The sequence below is a fragment of the Podarcis liolepis genome, assembly GCF_965112155.1.
Source record: "Podarcis liolepis genome assembly, chromosome: 1".
In the NCBI taxonomy this organism is placed as follows: Eukaryota; Metazoa; Chordata; class Lepidosauria; order Squamata; family Lacertidae; genus Podarcis; species Podarcis liolepis.
This window is the reverse complement of record NC_139554.1, coordinates 90,842,973-90,852,607: the sequence shown is the minus strand read 5'-3', so window position 1 is coordinate 90,852,607 and position 9,635 is coordinate 90,842,973. Positions and strand designations below refer to the sequence as shown.

The 9,635-nt window shown below is 43.8% G+C and overlaps 1 protein-coding gene and 1 long non-coding RNA gene across 17 annotated transcripts in view; one reads left to right on the top strand and one right to left on the bottom strand.

The window, feature by feature from the left end:
* Positions 1-5,337: 5,337 nt before the first annotated feature.
* Positions 5,338-6,743, bottom strand: LOC310701248. Its single transcript, XR_014522956.1, has 2 exons — positions 6,625-6,743; positions 5,338-5,761 (listed from the first exon to the last, which is right to left on the bottom strand). It is a non-coding gene; the product is annotated as an uncharacterized lncRNA (long non-coding RNA).
* A 40-nt stretch (positions 6,744-6,783) lies between these two features.
* The window catches only part of CLASP1 (cytoplasmic linker associated protein 1), a 160,572-nt gene continuing 157,720 nt past the window's right edge, over positions 6,784-9,635 (top strand). For 8 of the 16 annotated variants that reach the window (XM_083488420.1, XM_083488435.1, XM_083488438.1 and 5 more), the window contains exon 1: positions 6,889-7,027. The gene's annotated coding sequence lies outside the window, so the exon portion shown is untranslated. Of the gene's footprint in view, positions 7,028-9,635 lie in introns of all 16 variants that reach the window. The other 8 variants (XM_083488423.1, XM_083488433.1, XM_083488422.1 and 5 more) reach the window with 3 other exon arrangements.

Sequence of the window (9,635 nt, the reverse complement as noted above, 5' to 3'; positions counted from 1 at the left end):
CAATACAGCAGCCGGACCAAGGCAAAAATAGCATAACAGTAAGGGAGAAGTTGCTCCTGTTCCCTCTGGAAAAGTGAGCCTCTGGAAGGGGGTGGGGCGCATCCTTAAGTAAGCTCAAGATGAACACAGGCGGGGCATAAACAAATTAGAATTCAAAGCATATCCTCTCAGTGGATTTTTTAAATAGGATTACATGTGTAATTAATTAAGGAGGCAGGCCACTTAAAGCTCAATAGCATCTTGCAGACCCCTTACGTGGAAGGGGCTTAGTGTTTTGGGACTGGGTTGATTTGCGTTTTGTGTACCTGCAGTGAGAGAAAATGCACAGCGTTCTCTTTTGAGATATCCTGCTCTTTTTGCTGTTGGAATTCTGGGGATATTCCAAGATTCAGAGCAACATATAAGGTATTACATAGTTAGAAATGACCCATCGATTTAAGTAGCTGCCTCTAAAAAAAGAAATTTTGCCTCCATAATGCGAATTTAAAAGATTAGTCCAGCTTGGTGAGATCATTTCCCAGAAAGCTAGAAGGCTATTAATAATAATCCTGGTATCCCACCCCCACCTCGTTCAAAATCAATTGGTAGAGCCAGAGTCTGGATAGTTCCACCCGCCCTGGAAGCTTTTGCATATCCTAATTTCAGAAGGTTTGCTTTGCCATATTGTCCCTTAAGCAACTCTTTAAAAATACTTCAGAATTGATGAGTTGCTGACTCATACATATAACCACAAGGGTAATGCTTTTAGAGACATGAAAATAAAGACATTTTGTCTAGCAGTTGTTGTCTTTGTTAGGGTAGGGATTTTTTCCCTCCACGTACTTCCACAGTGGAAGTTAAAGCAGCTAAAACGTACCAAAAGTGATAAAGATAAAAGCAGTAAAACTTGCAGAGTCTTCTCACGTGATCAGTTAAAACACACCCTGCTTCTGTTTGAGCCTTTATGCTGCGATAGTTGTAAGGAACCTGTGGCCCTCCAGATGTTTCTGAACTACAGCTCCCATTGGTCAATGGGAGTTGTAGTTCAACAACATCTGGAGGGCCATAGGTTTCCTACTTCTGTGCTAGAAGCTGGTAGCTGCTGTCCTCTGGTTCAAATGCAAACTTTCCAGTTGCCAATCCAAATTTTGCCTCCTTTTCTTTGCCTTGCCAAAACCATTCTATACTCAGTGTTATGGAGGAATGGGTAGGGAACAGTGACGGCAGTGTCAGTGATGGGGAAGACTGGAGCTGGGGGCTTGCTAGTGGGCACTCTGAGAAGTTGGGAGAGGAGCATGACTCAGCTAGCCACAATGCAGCTGCCAGCTAAGATTCTGTATAATTCTCACTTTTCTATGCCAACAGCACTATTTACCTTCCACGTGGAATAGATGGGTGGGGTGCAACCTTGCTGCAGGAGGTTATTCCAAAGTAAGGATACATAAAAACTGAACCTTATCTATTAGAACTATATAACACCACCATAAGAGCCCATATGTTGCTGGTTTTTTCTCTGAGGCACAAAAAAGTCTTGGGCCATCTCTGATTTTAACGTCTCAGCTCCAAATGCTCCTTAGACCACAAGCAAGATTGCTTAGGATACGTCTGGGCGAAACATACACGCTGTAAAGGAAAGTGCAACATTTAATTCCTTAATTATACCTTCATTGCAATGTCATGCTGTTTTGATGTATGAACACTAAAAGCTTTTGTTTAAATGTACATTTAAAACGAATGAGTTTAATAATGTTCATGGATAGTAAGGGTTTTCCCGTTGCAAGTTAATGAGAGATGAAAACAGTAGTAAGGGTTTTAATTAACCAGATGTTTTTTTTATAAACACAATAAAAATGCTAGACTAAAAATGGCTTAACGGTAATCTCTCTTGTTTATATATACAATTTATTTACCATTTTGCATATCTATTTGCTTTTAATTCCTGTTTTTTTCAAACTGCTCTTCTGATTTTTAACTTTCTTTTAAAAGTAGTAGGTCAGCTAGGAACTTACCGGTAGGTACAGAGGCTGCCGATATTAGGAGGCTAAGAATAAGAACTTAAAAGCCACCTGGTTCAGGCCAGTGGCCCATCTAGTCCAGGATTCTGTTCTCACAGTGGCCAACCAGACGCCTGTGGGGAAACCAGCAAGCAGGACCTGGGTGCAACAGCACTCTCCCCACCTCTGACAGTAGAGATAGAGCGGCTGATCTTACGCCATATCAGAAACTGCTCTTGAAATTCCCCTCAGAAAACCTCATGGATTCAGATAACTAGATACACAGTTCTGTGGAATGAAACCTTAATGTGTGTATTATACTACAACTAGGAGTTTAGATGATACTGACATATAAAGGACATTTTTGCAACTTCAGTTACAGCTTTCCAGCTTTTATTCTGTAAAACTATAGCACTTTCCCCCTCAAAATGGTCAGTTATTGTCTTCCTATTGGCCTCCATCACTAGTCTATGCCTCTCTACCCAGAAATCTCATTAAGTTCAATGGGACTTGCTTATTTTTGTTTGTTACATTTACATCAACATGTTCCATTTTAAAATTCCCAGTGTGGGAAAGAACAATACAATCCACAATAGAAACTAACCAACCCACATAACGTAACAAGCAACAACATGATAAAACCATATAGAAATAGGGTAAGAGCAGATAAAAATGGAAACAAAATGGCAGCCAGCAGCCGAGAAGAACAAATCACCTCATTAGTCCTGTTTAAATGAAAAGGGACTCGCCTGTGTAGATAAACAAGTCCCCCTTCATCTGCCCATCTTATTAGAGAAGATGGTCCTTTAGGTAGTATGGTTCCATTGAATTCACTATGACTTCCAAGTTAAAATGCATCAGATTGGACTATACATAATGTTGTTTGCATCTGTCTGTCTCTAGAGACAATGGACTGCACCTTCTGGTGTGAAGTCAAACCACTCTGTTAGCAGAACCAAAGTGACTTTATTGGGGTGCAAGCTTGGGCAGTGTGTATGGAGGTCCTAGGCTGCCCAGACAATCAAACCCCACTTTTGGCCTCACTGATGGTCCAAAGAAAAGCAGAGCAATATGTTTGGCACCAGCTTGACTGCAGGAGTTGCTGGAAGGAAGCATACAAGATGCCATCCAACTATCTTAGGAACTCCACTCGGGATTTGTGTAGGGTTTACTCCTTAGCCTTTTCTTCTCCTGAAGGTATCCCACAAGGCAGCAGAGGTTTAGGATCAGTTTTCCTTCCCAGGGTTGACAATCTCCATCTGCCCCCCACTTCCACATGCAGAAACTGTCTTCTTGACCCTTGGACCCAATGTTGGTCTCATCTGCTCAATCCTTCAGAGCCTGGCTTTGCAAACAGGGGAAGTCCCTAACTCACCAAGAGTTTGAGACCCATAGGCTACCCTCACCTGGTTTAGCTGGCCAGTCGAAGCCATTCCTGGGATGTGGCTGCTGTCACATGCCAGCAACTTTTAGGAGCCACAGATGAGAGCTGAGTGCAGGATAGGGACCAAAGGTGGACAAACTACCCCAGAAGGAGTATGATGTGTCCCCCACCAGAGGTAATACCCCAATTTGTTGCAAATGAGCAGGTCAGCAATATTATAACATTTCTTGCTGCTCCCCTGTGGAATTCCATCATTTTCAGTGAGACTTATTCCCAAGTAAGTATTGCTAGGATGGCAACCTTCATTGATTTTGCACAGCCTTTCATACAGAACTAGCGAATCTCCCTTAATGTGAGCTTGTTTCATTCACAACCTTAAAACTCCCATCATATTACAGCAGGCTTGCCGTTAGGTGGAATTAATATGGTAAGTGGGCTTTTAAAGTGTAGGAATAGGACTTGAAGAGATTATGGTGGCTTGCTGTGTACGACTGGTGAGAAACATGTTAATAAAGGAAGAGGAAGAGCGGGGGAGTGAAAGGAAAGGAAATGAGGTGTGAAAGGAAACACGCTATTTGTGTGTATTGGAAATATATGCAAAGTAGCCTTTTACATTATGACTTGCATGTGTAAGTTATTCCCCCCAAGGTCGGTCAAAGATATGCATACATAGTCCTTGCATTAGGATTAGTTTATAGCAAACTGCAGAGAGCAAAGCCTCACCCTATGCAGAGCAAGCATCGGTCACAAAGGCACCTCTGCTTCCCTTACAGGGTCAGGGGGAGCTTCTTCGTATTCCCCTTTCATCACTGCTGTCTTTCTGCACAGACCTTCTGCCCTTTATGCTCTTCAGCACAGTGAGGTTTAAGTATACCTGAAAGAGGAAGAGAGATGTATTTATTCAGAAGTCCCCTCTGTTCACACTGGATATTGGAATCAGGCCTTTTCCATCCCACCATAGACATGAATGGAGTTGAAATGGGAATATCCAACCATGCCTGCCCCCACTTTGACCATTTCCATTAACAGTTAATGGAGGATGTTTATATTCTGGGTTATTTATATCTGATAAGTAAAATGGTAGTCCACTGTTGCTTTTTAAATAGCTGCAGTCTTCTGTACTGATATTTTTAGGGCATTATCCACCATGATTCCAACATCTCTTCTTCTTCTGAGTAACAGAAGTTATTTCACAATCTGACAGTGTGACACAGCAGCTGAAATTGCCTCTTCCAAGGGGCACTTGATAATACTTTTGTTTAGACACAAATGAATTTCAGAAATCATTCAACCGCACTGTCTATGGTTATTGGGATGTGTGTAAAGGGGATGCTCGGTGCACCATTCACACCATAGTGACATGTGGACTATGAACGATATGGCATAACAAGATTTATTTGAATCCATGCTTTCTTCATGCTGTTGAGCTTGGAAGTTGTGAATAATCAATACACCGTGCTTTGTAGTGAACTGTTGAAAAAAGCTAGGGATGTGTGAAAATATTTTAAGGGAAAAAGTGTACTTCACAGCAACAGGAGTCCCATGATAGAAAAGTGTAAAATTCAGCATACTGTTGTCATTCTAGGGTTTTTTGTTGTTTTTTTTTTTTGAGCAAGGGAGACAGTACTTGCATTTCTACAAGGAATCTTTTTGGCCTTTTCCTCACGTATCTCCAACGTACAGAAGTTGCACAAACGAACACTGCAAACCTATGCATGCCTCCTCAGAAGTAAGTCCTGATTAGGACTGTTGTTTAAATGTTACTTTTTCTGCGGTGGCAAATTACACAATGGGCACAAGGTTATGGCCCTTCTAAGTTAATCACCCATTCATGCAGTCCTCACTTACAGAGATCTGGGCAGAGGATATTGTTACACGACACCCTAATTTCTGAGCAGTGCAAGATTCCAGGGGTATCAGGCACACTTAGCAGGGTCTGTGTTTCTTTTTGGACAATGAGGCACAGCAGAGACTATGACATCTTTATGATATATGGTTTATTTACACATACATACAACCTGAGCCTAGAGTACAGAGCATTCACATGCACCCCCACCCCCCGTTTGCAAAATTGACACTTTTCTCTGTTTGGTTACATCATTCCCCACTGCAGACCTGGAAATTCCCTCCTCCTCTCTGGCATCCTCCATTGCTAACTACCCAGAGTGCAGGGTGCAGGATGGGGCACATAGTCTTAGTCTTGCTGATGGCTTCTCTCTCTGTCTTTTGTTAGGACAATGACTTGGCCATTGCAGTGATTTCCTCTTGATGGTTCTTTTTGATGACTTGGAGCAGAGTCAGCAGAGAGGCAGGCAGACAAAGAGCAAAATGGAAGCATTTTAGGATGCCTCTCTGTGTGAGCAATCCTCTCAGTAAGTTCCAATCGGCAGCGGTACCTCTTAACCTGGCAAATGATGGACAAGGGCTACCATCAAGGAACACATTGCAACCAAGTATAATCACAGCTGCCTTATTATATCATTTAAATGGTTAACTGCTTATTGAAATATAAATTTAAACTTCAATCCATAACTGTTCTTCACTTTTGCAGAATGGTAACGGCAAACCAAATACAAACAATGCATATTTTTTACAGTGAAGCTTCTGAGTAGACATGTATACACATTTTGCAGTTAATCTTTAAGGTGCCATAAGATTCTTACTCCCGCTGCCCAAATACACACAAACAAACACACACAAATAGAAATCTTTTAAAGGCAATACCACTTGAAATGTCTTTGAATGCAGTTTTGTCTGGAGGAGCAGCCTCCCTCACTATTCCTGCAATAGGGCTACCTTCTTTTCTCCTGTGCGTTTAACACTAGGACAACAGGCAGAAATTCAACAGGTAATCAGGAATAATAACGGGGAGGGAAATATTACTTCCTTAGAAGCTTCCCTGTACAGTGTGTGTCTTTAGGACGCAATCCCGCCCCCACCCCTTTTCCTAATTATTTTGAAATAATACTGCATTGCCTTCTTATGACCTTTGACCCCGGAAGGCGAGACCGGCGCTCTCAGACTTCATCTCCAATCCGTAGCTCCGCCCCCTCTCGTCCTCTTATTAATATTAATCAAGGAATGCAGCAGCCGTTTTGTGCACATACGTCATTACTAGAATACGGCTGGCCGACGCATGCGTACAACGCGCGGTGAGCTCATCGCCTCAGCTACACACTTTGCATCCCTCCGCCCCGCGCCTTTCAGTATCGGATTCACGTCACCATAGAGATGCCCCCCCTTGGTTCTATCTAGCCTTTGACGGACCTCTACGACTGTCGGCGGGAGCGTCGGCCAGGGAAGAGACTCGGGCAGCACATGCGTGATGGTCCCTAGAAGAGCCAGGACCAAGAGGCGCATGCTCACCGCATGCCCCTGTGCTTTGGTCTACGGCGCATGTGCAGCACCGCCCCCCCACTCCAGTCTTTCCTAGCGAGCGGCGAGTGCGCCTGCGCGCCGAGGTTCCATTCTTACCAAGCCCAAGCTGCAGCTTTATCGGCAACACAGGGGCGGAGAAGAGCATCAGCCATGCATTGCAGCAGCAGGAGCAGCAGCGGGGATTAGAGGCTTCTGCTGCTCCCATTCGTCTGAATGCCTCTTTTAGGACGTGCAGGAGTCCAAATATCTTTGCGCCCGCCTCCAGTGTCGGCGCCACAGCCTCCGCCGCCAGGTATTCACACCCGCCCGCCCTTGCACTGTCATGTTGCCCGGGATCTGCATGGGCAGGGGGCTTGGAGGGGGAGGGGAGCGAGGGCGAGGGCGGTGTGCGGGTGGGGAGCGGGAAGGGAGAGCATTGTCTGGAGCTGCAGAGCTGGCTGGATGGCGAGCGGGGATGATGAGCGAGAGGGATCCTCTGTAGGTGAAAGACTATGCCAGGGTGGGCGGGACAAAATTGCTTGGGCTTCGCATCTTGGCTCCTTTCTTTATTTTTCAGAGGTCGCGCTTTCAGTCTTCTCCGCATGTAGGATAGGGGAAAGATCTCCAGCGCCGGCACAATGGACGAGCATGATAGTTGTGGGTGGGTAGGTGGGAGGAACTCTGGTAAGAAAGTGACCTGCCAGAGGGATATCCCCCCTGCCCTATTCCCATCTCTCTGAGATTTATATTCGAACAAAGCAAATTCGTAAGGATTAGTGCAGGGCGGGTACATCTATATAGGCTGGGAAGGGTGGATTGGGTGACCTATGGAGGAGCCTCTGAATTTCTCCATGTGTTTGTAATCTACATTGAGAGAAAGAAAGACCAGAGAAATGCAGCTTTTGTTTTATCCCCACCTCTCCCTATTGTGCTTAAATGTGAGTTTAAGGCAAGCCTGTGCTGCCATATAAAAGGATGAATTTCTGTTTCCACCTTAGTCCTGGATATCTTTCCCTAACTGGCTCTTTGGAGATTTTTGTTTGTCGTTTCAGTTTCTCTCTCCAAAATGCGTAGGTATCTTTGTCCTATTGTTGCAGCCTTTATCTGTGTGTGCTAGGTATGTGGATTCATAAATGTGGTGTTACCATCGATTGATAATTCCCAGTTTTATGAAAATATAAAATGAAATGAAACTTCCTGATGCCTTCAGTGGGCACAGCACAGGGGTCAGTTCTCAGAGCATTCATCTCAAAACTTGATCAATTCAGTTATGTGGTTATCAGTAGTGCCTAAACGAAGATGTTGCAATAAAACAATTTGCAAAAAAGTTTAGTTTGGTGAGAGGAACATGGGGATGATTGTGTCTCTTATTGGGCCTCTGGTGTTTCTATCACAGAAACTACTGACACTGTTTTGGAGCCTTTACAGATGATCTGCTTCACTTGCTATGCGATTGGGAGAACTATACCTCTCTCAGGAAGGTAGATGTTTGATCTCTCAGCTGGTGTGACTGTGTATATATGTAGCTTTTTATAGTTGTCAGTTTTGGCTCCCTTTTTTTGTCTATCATCCTTGAGCCATAATGTTTCCAAAATAAGATCTCTTGACTGTCTCCACTCCCCCCATCAACTATAGTAGTGAACACTGTGTCACAACTGTACAGTACAATATACAGAAATTACAATAGCATCTGTTATATAGACCTTTTTTACATCTTTATGGATGAGAAAGATGGCTTCCTCTGCCATGCCATGTTATATGTGTTTTGAAATGATTTTTGTTTCAACTCTGTAAGAGAATAAGTGCTTCTTCAAAGTACCACTCAAACGATAAACACAAGAGATGCTACTGTCTTCCAATGTCATACTATTTAAATTAATCTTAAGAACATTGTACTCCTTTTTCTTCAGTGCATATAACTCCTTATTCTTTAAAAAGAACAAACCTATGGTTCAATGGTGGTGATGGTGGAGTTCCTCTTGAGGCTTACAGCTACCTAGTTCCACAGCAGTCCTGGGTCAGCAAGGCTAGCCCGCTTCCCAGATAAAAGATAGCTGCCCTTTCCCCTGCAGTTCATATGGATTGGATAGCTTATTATTGCCTTTGAACTTGTTCTTGCAGAAGTATCCTATAATCTTACCTACACATCATTGAGTTCATAGATGGAGGGCAGACCATTCTTATTTGTCTCCTCTTAAGTGCAGGGATGGGGAGCTGTAGGCCTCCACATGTTGCTGTACTACAACTCCTGTCATCCCTGACCGTTGACCATGCTTCTAGTTACAGGTAGGTAGCCGTGTTGGTCTGCCGTAGTCAAAACAACAACAACAACAACAATAATAAAATTCCTTCCAGTAGCACCTTAGAGACCAACTAAGTTAGTTATTGGTGTGAGCCTTTGTGTGCATGCACACTTTGAAAGCTCATATCAATAACTAACTTAGTTAGTGTCTAAGGTGCTACTGGAAGGGATTATTTTATTTTATTTTAATTTGTTGACCATGCTGGCAGAGGCTGATGGGAGTTGGTATCCAACAACATCTGGAGGGCTACAGGTTCCTACTCGCTGCCCTCGTGGTACAATTCCAGGCACTTGTTTCCCTCCTCCCCCTCCCAGTCAGGCTTATCTGTGGGCCAGCCCTTGAAAAGAGAAAGGGGTGGGGGGAAAACAGATGGGGTGCAAAGAGAGCTGTGGGAGTGTGAGGAGATAACTGATATGCAGCAGCAGGAGGAAACAGAAGGTTATGAATTAGGATGCCGAGAGAAGAGAGTGAGTGTATGCTAGACATGGTGCACAGAGGAGGAATCTAAGCAGCATGGGTTGTAGATAGGTGGAGAGAGGGAAGAGGTGAATAGAGAATGGGTTGTAGTGTGTCACAAATAGTGTGTGTATGTAGTTGAAGCAATGATGCAGATTTCTT